Source organism: Vidua macroura, chromosome 2 (genome assembly GCF_024509145.1).
Source record: "Vidua macroura isolate BioBank_ID:100142 chromosome 2, ASM2450914v1, whole genome shotgun sequence".
Taxonomy (NCBI): Eukaryota; Metazoa; Chordata; class Aves; order Passeriformes; family Viduidae; genus Vidua; species Vidua macroura.
This window is the reverse complement of record NC_071572.1, coordinates 65658298-65671734: the sequence shown is the minus strand read 5'-3', so window position 1 is coordinate 65671734 and position 13437 is coordinate 65658298. Positions and strand designations below refer to the sequence as shown.

General features: G+C 41.1%; 1 protein-coding gene across 2 annotated transcripts in view; it reads right to left on the bottom strand.

The window, feature by feature from the left end:
- BBX (BBX high mobility group box domain containing) overlaps positions 1-13437 on the bottom strand; it is a 135119-nt gene that overhangs the window by 119925 nt on the left and 1757 nt on the right. The window contains exons 1-2 of one of the 2 annotated variants that reach the window (XM_054001700.1): positions 13408-13426; positions 11877-11949 (exon numbers count right to left, since the gene is read on the bottom strand). The gene's annotated coding sequence lies outside the window, so the exon portion shown is untranslated. Of the gene's footprint in view, positions 1-11876; positions 11950-13407; positions 13427-13437 lie in introns of those variants that run through there. The other variant, XM_054001710.1, reaches the window with a different exon arrangement.

Here is a 13437-nt window from a genome sequence, read left to right as displayed (position 1 = left end):
CCCATCATCTAAATATGGACTGCCAGTTGACTATTTCACGAAGTTCATCCATGTGACTAACTCTCCAAAGAAAAAAATTGAGTTTTAATTGCAGTGATGGGACACCACCACCACCATTACCCACTGCCACCTCTTCCCCTGCTCCCCAGTAAAAAATAAAAAGTAGTGAGGGTGTCTCATTCTTCTGATCATGTGCTACTGATATAGTTTCAGCAATGTTTTAAGCACACAATTCTCTTAACTGGTTTTGCCACAATCCCCCAGACTAACACAACCAAATTCTGTTCAGCAGCCTCAGTGGAATTGCACAAGCTCATATCAACTCTGATTTCAGACCAAAGTGAATTTTACATCCAGATTTTTTAGCCTGACCAGTAGCCCATTTCAATGTAACCTAGCAGGAGAACACTGCTCAGCACATGTGGATTAACAGGTTTCTCTGAGACATTTCAGACAGAACACTGTCAAAGATACAAATTCTCTTGATAAAATCTTGGCTCCAATACTTATTTTCTGAAAGGAAGGAAAGCCTCAACATTTCACGTCTATAAGGGGAGGGGAGGAAGGAACAAGTTAGGACAAGAATAATTCAATTCTATGAAAATACAGTAATTATAAAATCAGCCGCATTGTAGAATCACAGAATAGTTTGAGTTGGAAGGCACCTTAAAGGTCATCTAATTCAAACTCCCCAGCCATGGGCAGGGACACCTTCAACTAGATCAGGTTGCTCAAGCCCCATCCAACATGGCCTTGAGCACTTCCAGGGATGGGGCAGCCAGTGCAGTTATCCCATCGGAGTAAAGAATTTCTTCCAAATATGTAAACTAAATCTACTCTCTTTCAGTTTGAAGCCATTCCCCTTTGTCCTGTCACTACCTGCTCTCATGAGAAGTCCCTCTCCATCTCTCTCATAGGCCACATGAGGTACTGGAAAGCTGCTACAAGGTCTTCCTGGAGCCATGTCTTCTTCAAGTTGAAAAATCCCAACTCTCCCTGCCTGTTCTCATAGGAAAGGTGCTGCAGCCCTCTGATCAACTGCATATCCCTCCTCTGGACTTGTTCCAACAGGTCCATGCCTTTATTATACTGGGGATCCCAGAGCTGGATGCAGCTCTCCAGGTGGAGTGACACAAGAACAGCACAGTGGGTGAGAAGTAAAAATGCATTCTGCTGGAATGCTTATGTTAAAAAAAAGCTATTTGTTTTAGAGCAGTTAAAAACATGAATGCTTCAGCAATAAACAGCTCCTACCAAAAAAGTTACCTAAATATATGACTATACTATTTTCTTACTGATATCGAATCAAATGTATATGAAAATGAAAATGATGACCCTTTCAGGATGAGTGATTAATCTTACTTTGGCTTGTTCGCTTTAGAGTAAGAAATACTCAGTAATTTTCCTGTTTCAATTTTTAAGGAAGGTTTTCTTTTTATTTCTTTATAAAAGTTGACCATTTTAAACATTTGCAACCTACAATAACATTTTGACCTTTGCTTCAATTTTCCTCTGATTTCTATTCCACTTCCTAATCTTATCATATTTAGTTCTACTAGACCACAACAACTGCTGAGACTTTGAATACCCTATACATTGATACAAAAGAAAATAGAAAACCAGGACAGAGACAGGATCATGAAACCTGTGTTTACACCAGGGAGTGAAGGCCATAAAACCACTTCTTGAAGTGTGTAACTCCTCCTTTTTGGGAGGCAGGGGCAAAACTGCATTTGTACACAGTTTGTGTAACTGTACTATCAGGCTTCAGGCACACTCTGCATTTCTGAGCACAACTCTTCTCCTAACTAAGAGGTCTAACTCTGCATTCCTTAATGGTCACAAATACTGCTATACAGCTCCCTTGCTGCAGAGCCAATACATATTATCAAGCTCTTTGACTGCACAGATGCTATTAATATTTTGGTATGGTGGGGGTTAGAATTCATGTCAGCCATGGAGTTGCTATGGTATATACACCAATTTATTTTTCCTTATTTCTTTTCCCTCTAATACATTAGCAATACATGCAGCATCCAGCAACAACTCAGTTTCATGTTTTGCTTTCTCTCACCAGCAGTGCTAGATTCCTTCCTGGATGTTGTAAAGTACCCCCTCAACCATTAATCACATACCACATAGTCAATCACATACCACCTAGTCAAATGGAAAACTTGTAACAGCAATTTTAAAATAATTAATGAGGCATCTAGCACCCACCAAAAAAAATACATTAATATGGCCACAGTGTTACCTACTGAGCTACTCTGCATTCCTTAATGGCAGAAGATACAGCCGAAGGCATCTGCTATTACAAATAGCAACTGGATAATAGACGCTAAAGTCATCTAAAAAAATATATTCTGCTTAACAGAAACAGATACTGTCACAAATGAACTGTTTCTGAACAAATAAATCATATCGACATTTCAGATGTTATTGTTGCTAGATATATTTTAACAAAAAATATCTAATTGCAATTTGCCCTTAAATTACAAACCAATGTTAAATTCCACTGTAATATTATGTAACTTGATTTATATTAAAAAAATTTGCAAATGTTTGATGTCAAAATTGTAAGAAGAACTCAAACACCAAACAGGTAAGTCTTCCTTGAAGTACCAAGAACCAGTATTAGGTTTACAACCAAGTTACCTGAAACTAATACCTTCCATTGCATCTGCAGTGTCTTTGCTCCATAAGTCACTTAATGGCACTTCCTGTAAAGCTGGGAAACTAACTGGGAATTGAAAGAGTAAGATTATTTTTTTTCCTTCTCTTCTGAGAAAACAAAGAAGTTTGAGTTTGTTAGTTCTAAAAGCTTGCATTCAGTTAAGCAGAATCAGTCACCTTACTAGGGATAATACTTTAGTTTTATTTTAAGTGCAAAATCTATTTGCATTTATTTGTGTTTTTGTGGATGAGTGTAATTTTATTAAGTAGAACATGTTTAAAGGCCACCATCAAAAAAAAAAGCATAATTTTTCATGTCCTAAATAAAAACTTTAACAGCTGCAATCTAGATAAATGCAGATAGGCCAGGAAATCACCTAGAAAGTGTGCAGGCATACAGTGCATGCTCTGAAATAACAAAAACAAGTAGTGCCTAATTTAGTGTAAAAGCTAAATTTGGCAACATATTTTAATGGTTGTCTACCAATACAGACTGCTCCCGAAGAAAACAAAAATATCAAAGCAAAATGAGATTATAAGCACCAATTTAACCCAAGTGTTTATTGAGCTAAATCCTGATTTAAATCAGTTCAATAGGTGTAACTGGAATGTCAAGGCAGCAGACATGTGAGCGTACGTACAGAGGGGCTCACAAGGGCCAGGAACAGGAGGCATAAAACCCTCCCTGCTTTCAGTGTGCCTGCCCCCACTCTCTCCTTCAGCCCTACTCAATCTCTGCAAAGCCTGTTAGAGCTCCACAAAACGTCATCCCCCACTCAAAGATTTTTTTTTCCCCCTTTTAGGATCCTTGAATAAGAGAACACATACTGTCCCCACTGTAGATCTGAAATGTGCCCTTCCCTCATGTAACCCATTTCATGGGGATGTCTGCGATGACAACCTCACCTCCCATTTTGATTTCCTTCTTTCTGCGAAGAGTAACAGCAAACATCAAATGCTGTGGGTCCATCCAGGAAAGCAAGACTGCACACAGAAACCAGATCAGCTGTGGCAGAGAAACCAGCAGAACACTTTAGATAAAACACAGTATCTGGTCAGTTTTCTCAGGTGCTTCCCTCCACGCACTCCAGCATCCTCTCACTCACTTCAGCCCCATCAGCACATGGCACAGCAAAACAGAAAGCTCGACAGGGACATCCTCGAGAGTCTACTTCACTATATAAATAAATAATCCATTTCCTTTAGACATATCTCTCAGGAGAGCAGGATCTTCCTTTGCTGATTAAAAACCAGGAAGACATTGCAGGCACACAGACCCAAAGCTTTGTCACGAGCTCCCACATGAACAACAGGCCAGACGTGAGTAGCAGCAAATGAGGTGATTTCAAAACTGGCAACTGAGTATCCAGATCCCTTCAACAGCTTCCTCCAAAGGACTCTGAAGAACCAAACTATGGCAAGGGTGCTCACAGTGCGAGATTCTGCCTGGATCACTTTTAACCATGGACTTTATTTACCCTCTGCTGCTTTGGTACACAGTGCTAAGACAGATGAGCACAAGGACATACAAGAGACGCAAGGAAAATACTTAACACTCAAAAACTGTTTTACACACACACACAAACAGGCAGTTTTCTCATATTAATCGAAATCTCATAGTAATGAGACATGGACAAAATCCACCATTACACTTAGTTATCTGTCATTTACTTCCCTTATTTAAGGTCTTCCATACAAAGAAATAAAGTTAAAAACTTCCTTCTCTTGCTCTACTTCTGACACTTGTGCTTTTCATTTAGTCCAACCATTTTAGAAGAACGGCACTGGAGCTTCTGCTGCTTACTCTTTCAGCACTAAAAACATATTTTTAATCAATACAACAGAGGAAGCAAATTGTGAATAATTGTCTGCATAAATATATTTGCTATCAGCTTTGTTATTCTTTAATTTGCACAAACCAAATTTCCCCTTATAAACACCTCTGTTTCTCCAAAAGCAGCTGGAAATTAATTATGCTGGTTTTATTTTCTTATTAATTCATATGCTATAGTTCTGTAATCAGTGCAGGATTATGCTGCAATTTTGCATGCTTGTTTCAAAATATATTATGAGCACTTGATGACTGATGTTTAACACCATGTATGAAAGAGCATCTCAAACAAATTAGAGGGAATACAAATAAAGAAACTTAAATAAGAAAAAGAATTACAGGTATATTCAAACAAGAGCTAAACCCTGGAACTCACTAGTTTGTGGCATGGAACACTGACTGATTAGAACTGAGCTAGGCAAGAAGTTTACACTACCCCACATGAAATTAGGATATAAAGAAACCTTTTGGAAAGAGAAAGAACAGCTGAAGACAGCTTTACCAAGGAAGTGGAGGTGAAAATTGTACTTCTTTCCAAATCTATCACCTCTGCCCATTGATTTGAAGTACATCAGAATGCTTTCTTTCCCTAAACAGACAGCCAACTTGTGAAGCAAACATACTTGAACAAAATGGTTTACATGCCAGAAGACTTATCATCTACCAAATGGCATTCTCACACTTCATGCTCTTCCACCCTCTTCTCATTTACAGGAACTTGGCATGTTTCAGCAATGTCTCTCTATCCCCAGCTCACCATCAGGTCAAGGATGGCCTGTAAGCTTGTGAGTACAACAGGTGCCAGTCCCTGAGACTGCACATCAATAACTAAGAATAATATGAGATCTGCAGCTTTTCTGAAGAATTTCAGGCCACCAGGAACTTCAGCCAGCAAACCTGCAAAGGGGTGCATAACCAGATGCAGGTCTGGTTCTGGCTTTTTGTTCAGGAATTCACCTGCGCAGTTGTAACTGCAGGATCAGGCTCTTCAGCCATGAGGTTAAGAGAAACTGCTGTTCCTGTAGTTCATCCCATAAGTCAGCATGATGTTGCTGACTGTAGTTCACTGTAAGCAGGATGTGGCTCAAGACCACCACTTAGGGAAAGCAAACCCAAACACGGCCAACCACAAAAATGAAATGAGGTAAGAATCAAGTCCTCCCTCAGTCCTTCCATTCTCACCTAATGTTTTCTTTATTCATCTTCACGTTCAATTTTCTTTTGAAGTCTCTCCTAAATATTGCTTTGCCAACCACAAAACAATGCATTCTCTCACATACACAAACAAAAATTTAGACTTACTTGTTTCATAGAAGAACACACAGGCTGCAGAGGGAAGATGTACTACTCTACTGCAAGAGATGTAATCCTAACTATGATGTGCTCTGCCCGATGCTGGGTACCTCTTGACTTGCAATGCATGAGTACAAATGAAAAACAAAATATTCAAAACAAAAAGACAGACAACTTCTAAAAAGGTTTAAGTTGAAAAGTCTTTATGTAGCCAGCATTAGAAAACATATTGGGGAATGAACTGAAAGGTATTGGATGAAAGCATTCAAGCACTGAAACACTGCCTGACACTCAGCAGCATTGTACCAATCCTTTACCCAGCTCACCAGTGGCACAGGACCAAGTTTAAGACTTTCTCACTTGAATCCTGCAACAGGCCAGTTCAGTTATCATGAAGAGAACCGAGGAGCAGGCCTTTAATGCCTAACCCTGCCAAGGGGACCTTGGGGTTTCAGAAGCACAGGACAAAGCCTGTACCAGGAGTGAGGGTGGCAGAAATCTTCCTGTTGCTACACCTGCGTAAGAGGAGAGTGATTGCACAGCCAGGAAGGCAGTTAGGGGTGTTCCACAATGTCTCAAAACAGACCATTTCCTATACACATAATGCCTTTCCGAAAGCAAGCATCATAAACCCCCAAACAAAACACCACACGGCCAGAGGGAAGGCACCTTTCCACTTTCCCTCAGAACGGGAAGATGTAGACAGGACTTGATAAGCTTCTTGTCAAGAGAGCTTCCACTTGCATTAAGTTCCATAGATCCCATGTTGTGCAAGTCCACTGAATTATTTTTATCTTTGCTGAATGAGGCTCTGTGACATTAAGGGTCAATAAAATGCTGCTTCTTACTTTCAGCATTTGCTACATTTTATAAAATGTCTTATATAGAGACACCCACGTGGAAGATTTCTGACAATAAAAATTCCATGCTTCCTAAGCAACTGATTTTCTTAGTGTAGCCTCATAAAATCCTGTTAACTTTCCTTCCCCTCGCTAAAAATTGAAATGTTGTTATACTAGGTTTCTTTGTACTCAGATATGCCTGAAGCTAGTTTATTTTCACATGCTGAATTGTCCATGCTCATAAGGACTTGCTATTACATTATGCATTTGTGTGCTATAAAGGAAAAAGCATGAACACTGGAAAGTGTCAAAACCATGCTTTTCCTCTTTGTTGATTCATTTTTTAGGTAATTAAATTTATAAATGTTAGAAATAATAAAATGTTGCTACCTTTGTGAGAATATTCAAATAGTTCTACACCCAGGCATTAAGTAAAGTGTGCTTTACTCCTCAAATTCACCTCCAATTTTTACATCAAATTTTTATTTTAAGTAACAAAACACCAGTAAACAGCAAACCTGAAAATCTTACATATGTTTACCATCTCTAGAAATAAAAGCTCAGTAAGGAAGTTACCCTATCACAATACTGTCAGAGTGCCAAAGTAGCTGCTTCTGTCAATTCCAGTTTTTTAAGAAAATCAGTTGTCATTTTACATTAGATTATGAATATGAAAAAATAATTGTGAAGAACTATTTCACATGAATCACATTTTAAAAACATCACTATGAAGAATCATTTTTTTCCTTGCATTAACTTTACAAAGTTAGTATTAAATAAATAGGGCTAATAAATACTGCAATAAACAGCAGTTTAAATACCATGTTTACTGGCAAAAGCTCTTAAGTAAGCTCTCCTCCTACTTTACACTGTCTTGTCAATAAATATAACCAAATTGTAAATCAGTAACTTCACAACATTCTGAAGGTGGGATTTTCTTTAAGCAGCATTATGAATGAAAGCAGAGTATTGACAGAAGATGTCCAAGTGGCACAGAATTCAGTGAGTCTACTCACATCTCAAGAAAAGCACTTACCAGGAAAGCTTCAGAGCAAGGGAAAGGACACAAAACTAAGGAGTCAGATGCAGATTTTTTTTCATTCCCTGCTACTGCTATCCTGCTAAATGACTGCAGGAAAGCCTACGCTCCTTCGCAGCTTTTCATCTCAGATGCCTAAAACTGGGGAAAAAATGATTGTTCTTGATCTTGAGGTGTGTGATTACAGTATGGCTTGTGTACTTCACCAAACACGACAGAAGTACATAAATAAGGCAAAGCCTACAAACGCCAATATTTAATAATATCACTATTATTGGGAAAATAGTATGTCCTTTTTTCTTTTTCAAGCAATGCAAAACAGCAGCCCATCAAGCCATTTTTAAATTCGGAGTAATCCTTAGGCTACTTCAGATATTACCCCTTCCAAAACTATCAAGAAGGGTGACAGCTGTAGGAATCTTTTGTGAAATTCCCATGTCCACCAGGACCACATTCACCCCATTACTCACACACAGAAACACTGTATCATTACTGATCTTAAAAAAAACAAACAACAAAACAAAAAAATAAAAAGGAAGTAAGTCCTAATAATCTTTTGATACAAAACTGAACAAAAATGCTTCTGGCAATAATATCCCAGGAAAGGGAGAAACATGGTAGAAGGAAAAGAAATAATACTATAGAAGTTAGAAGGATGACTTTAACCTATTTCTTCTCAAGAATATTTTGAAATACATATGATAGTAAATTCAATCCAGCTTTATAGACCCCTAAGTAATAATGAAAACATAAATTATTAAGTTTACAGTAAGCTACAACAGTATCTATACTGCTTTGAAAAACTTAAATCACTCATGAAAACTGTCCCAATATATGGGCACCATATGATTTAATGATACAGGGAAGTACTGTCACTCTCCATTTAGAAGTGACCAAGGGACATATGGCTATGCTTGTAAAAGTAAAGACCTTGGAAGCCATCAGCAGGCCAAAGCTGTGCTGCTGATTCCACTAGTGGCCACAGCAGGCCATCATAATGACAGGGCACAGGAAGTCCAGGTTGGGTCCAAAATTTGGAAAGCAGCCTCTGGTTTTGACTACATCACTTGCCAGAGCTCACAGAGACAGCCTGCAACACACTCAAAAATTAAAATTAGAGTTTCACTTCAGTTCCAATTTTAATTTGTAGTACATTCCTCCACCAAAGAACCTCCTTCAGAAAGAAAGGGGATCTGAACATTACACCAGCCATGGTGTAGTTGAAAAAGAAGTGCCTCACCTCCCAGGCATCCAAATTTCATTGCAGGTGTATTTAGCAACTTCACATCACAACAGAGCCTTGCACACCACAGGTCTCATCAACATTACCTGCACCTTTTCCACCACCACATGTGGTGGAAGAGCACCTCGTCCCAGCTCGCTCAGTCAAGCTCTCCTCTCTTCACACCACTCGTTACCCAGCTCTGTGCCAGAAGACTGCCCTGCCTAATGTCATGTTCATGAGCTCCAGACACCGCGCATCCTAAGCCCCCAGACCACAAGTGGCAGCAACTTGGAAGAACTTTAAGCTCTGAATGCGAGCGATCATACCAGTGAATTTAACAAGACTTGTCATCTGCTTCAAGATATTCACATGCTTACAGGCTTGCCAATTACAGAACCACTAATTTACGAACAAGGTGTATTAAGAGTATTCTGGATGAACAGGAAAAACATTAGTTATAAAATAATGGCATGATTACCTCTGATATTTTATGTGGAAAACTGACATTTAATATCTTTAATTATTCACACAACAGCTACGAAAGAGAAACTTTTTCTTCCTTGAAGGGAAAAATGAACATGGACAAATTCCTCTCACCATCACTCCTACACTCCTTTCCTAAATAAACCTCCTGCTGAAGCCAGTGGAAGTTTTGCAGGCAATGAGCTTACAGCAAGCAACCCCCAAATAACTCCAAAGGGTCAAGGGTAAGCTTCTTAAATACTCTGAGTTTACCTCCACACAGAAACCAGCTATGTTTCTGCTAAATTACATGCCTGCTTGACATGGTTTATCAGCTTGCTGTGCCAAGAGGGCCAGTAGTGTGCAACAAACTTTTGAGAGCTTGGGCCAATTTTTGAAACATCCACAAGGCCCCTCGCAAAGCAGCTCATCACTGTCTATCTTGTGACACACCAGCCCTGCACTGGCACTCACCAAGCAAACTAGAACTCCTGTATGTCAAGACTGAATGACTAAAATCCAGTCATGAACAGTTACTTTAGTGAGAACTGTGTAATAAAAGAAAACTTCCCTTTTACCAAAATAAAAGGTCCCTAAAGTAAACGGAGATTTCTAGTCATGGACAAATCTAACAACATCTCTATTCTCACCTTAACTACGCACATTATTTTCATTGCCTTTTTTTTAAGCTACGAGGAAACGTATTTCTTCCTCTTCCTCTACAGCTCCTAATATGCTTTTTTTATAAAAATGGTACCCTATCCTTTTCTTTGTTCAAGCCAGTTCAGCATCAGGTGAGACATTTAGCACAATGCACAAAACCAAGATCCGCTCCTCTCCAAGTGCGGGAAGATTACAATCACCTCTTCGCTGCCAGATCAACATTCCATATATCCAAAAGACTTCATAACAGAACTAAAACCAGATAATGACTCAAGACCTGAGTCAAGGTCTCTGAGCTATTCTTCTTCAGGATCCTTTACTATTACTCGAAATAAAGAAAACATCCTTCACACTTATAGCACTCTCGTGTGACTCTTAACTGAAAACACAGAAAATTAAGTTCAGAAATCAGTACATTTGTATTCAGCCCTGATCAACATTTTGAAGCCTATCTGCCAGTTTTGAATTTCCACATGCATTTTTACTTGGAAAAAATTATTGCAACAATTACTCTTCACAAAACACGATCCTTGTCAGTAATGCTATAAAACCAAAAGCAATATTCTCCTATGCAACTAGTCTGTCATAAAAAATTTCACTAATTGAATTTGGTGTTTATACTCTGAGACCTGCACACACCAACCACATCGCATACAAAATCTGAAAACCTGAAATTTGGGTGTAAATCAGCCAGAACAGGAGAACAGCAGAATTCTCCCTTCCAGCCAACTGCCCACAGTGGTTACCCCACCTTTAACACTAGCTTTGTGGTCATAATATCACACTAGAACAGCTGCTCCCAACAGCCTCCTTCAAGTCAGAATGTTTGGGACCATCACTTATCCTGTGTCTGCTATACACTGCCTGCAAAAGGTCAGGAGTCTGTTATTAATCATTTGCATTTATGAGTACTAAGATTACCCCAAATACATGTCCTGTCTTGTTTTTAATTATGTGCAGAATAGTGCCAAGAAGATATGCTACCTCCCACTTCCCATTTTGGGCCAAATGCAGGTCAGTGACACTATGGGCAATTGTATGAGAAGTGCTCCAAATGCCACTAATTTTATGTCCTTTATAAATGTGACCCAAAAATTTAGGACCTCTTCTTTAAACTACCACTTTCACTTCAGCTTAAAAGGTGTCAAAACCTTCAAAAGTTACCATAACTTTTCCCAGCATGTAGATTAAAGAAAAACACTGTTGTGTACCTGAAAACTTAGGAATACTAGTAAATTAGTCACTGAGATACATATTTCAAATTGATTGGTATCGGCATTCATCAATGCCAAAAGTAAAAACAGTAACACAGAATGAGCATGGATGGAATTCTAATTAGCTCTCAGTTTACATGTTAAAACTGAACGAACTCCTGTTGCAGCAGCATTACAGTTCTGCTAAACTTGTCACCAATTCTTGACCTTCAGAGTTTTCTAATTACCTATTCAGTTTACATTCTCATACATTTCTACCACTCAATTTTAAAAGGACTTTACACACTCATTACATTTTCGACTTGTGTGTTGCACTTTGCATATTCTAATGTTACTTTGGTCTAAAACTTTTACCCTAAGTCAATTAGCTGGTTGTCTTTACAAAGTTTAAGGGAAAAAAAACACCACTAAAAAATACAGAAAGAGAGCTCTAAATATGCATAGCCTTTTAATTCCCAGGTTACTTGGAGGCACCCCTATATACAAACTTTGTATTCTAGCAGTAGCTATTAGCACCTGAAGAAGACATGCTTTCCGAGATGCTAAAACCAGGACAAAAAGTGGCAGCACGAGGACCTCTATTCTATCAACAACAACCAAGTTCTTTTTTCATGTGTACAGATTACATACTTACCCAGGAAGGCAAATGGAAATTACAGACAGACGAAGATGAAGCTGTCTCAAAGCCTTTGTCATATGATAGTGACCTATAAAGCATCAAATAAAGGCACACTATCAGCACACCATGATTTTACAATATTGCAACTCACCACATCACCAACAAACTTGAAACTTGCTTCCTCCTCACCCCCATCCCAGCTAAGTCGTCATTAAAACAAGATGACAGTCGCAGGAAACTGTAAGGAGCAAACAAAAGATGCACCGTGCCTTTAGAGGGCATTAGGAGTGGGCAAATGGAGCAAATCATCTGAGTGTGCATCAGCAGGGTGAGCTGCTCTTCCTCTGTCTCTCTCTCTCTCTCTCACACAGATGCATGTTTATGAGCGTGCACAGACATGCGTACACACAGAGATGCATCACATAATTATTTACACGCACATAGAGTAATACTCACATGTGTTATCAAAATAAAAGACAGAAAGTTGACCACCATCTGCAAGGAGGCATACATGACAGTAATCCCCGGGAACTTACAAGTGAGCGATCAATCCCCGCGAGTGGACAATATGCCAAACAACGCAAAAATTAGCAACAAGAATAAGCCGCCACACCGCAGGTACGAGATCCACCCGGGGAAAGAGACAGAGCGACGGACGAAGGCTGCAAGGCTGGAGCAGAGTTTCAGGTAATGCCCGCTGCCCCCCAGCAGAGCCGCCCGGAGCGCTGCGGCCGCCCAGGCGCCCCTCCGCCACCGCAGCCCGCGGGGAGAGACCCCCGGTCGCCGCGGGGGGAACGGCGCTCGCAGCCGCCGCCCGCCCTCCGCCCACCCCCGCCCGTGCAAAGTGTAGGGCCACCGGAATCCGGGCTCCGGGGTGGGGTGGAAAGAAAAGGTATTAAATATGGAGAAAGACCGCCGTGACCCAGGGTTTTCCCGTCTCCCCTCCTCGCCCCCCGCCCCCGGTCACCATCAAGTTTGCATCCTAGTTACAAAATGTCGATCTTGAAGGCTGACAAGACACAGGGAGAGGGGGAGAGAACGAGAGAGAGGGAGAGAGTGAGTGAGAGAAAGACGAGAGTCCATCTTGCTTTGAGGGGGGAGGAGAAGAGCAATAATGCAGCACATAAATCTCACCCTCCCGGGGGAAAAGTCTGCACAACACCTTTGGGGGCGGGCGGGCGCGCAGGGAAGGGGCGGCGGCGCGGTGGGCTCTCCAGGCCTCCCAGCTGCCCTCCCCGGCGGGCTCCAGCGAGGCAGGCTGGCAGCAAACACCTCCCTGCTGCTCCCCTCCTCCTCCCCGCGGGCCCGGGCGATGATCCCGCTGCTGCCGCCGCTGCCACCGGGGAGGAGGTGCCGCTGCCGGGAGAGCCCACATGGAGACCGGCACCCCGTCCCTGCCCCGGTGGCCGAGCCGGGCCCCTCCGCCGCCTCGCCGGGCTGCGGAACTTGGACGTGTCACCAGCAGGACGGGCAATGGTTTCGGCGCCCCAGGCCCGAGTGACCACCGCCGGCCTGGCGGCACCCCGGCCTCCCCGCACACACTCACCTCCGCAGAAAACTTTTAACCGCGGGCCTT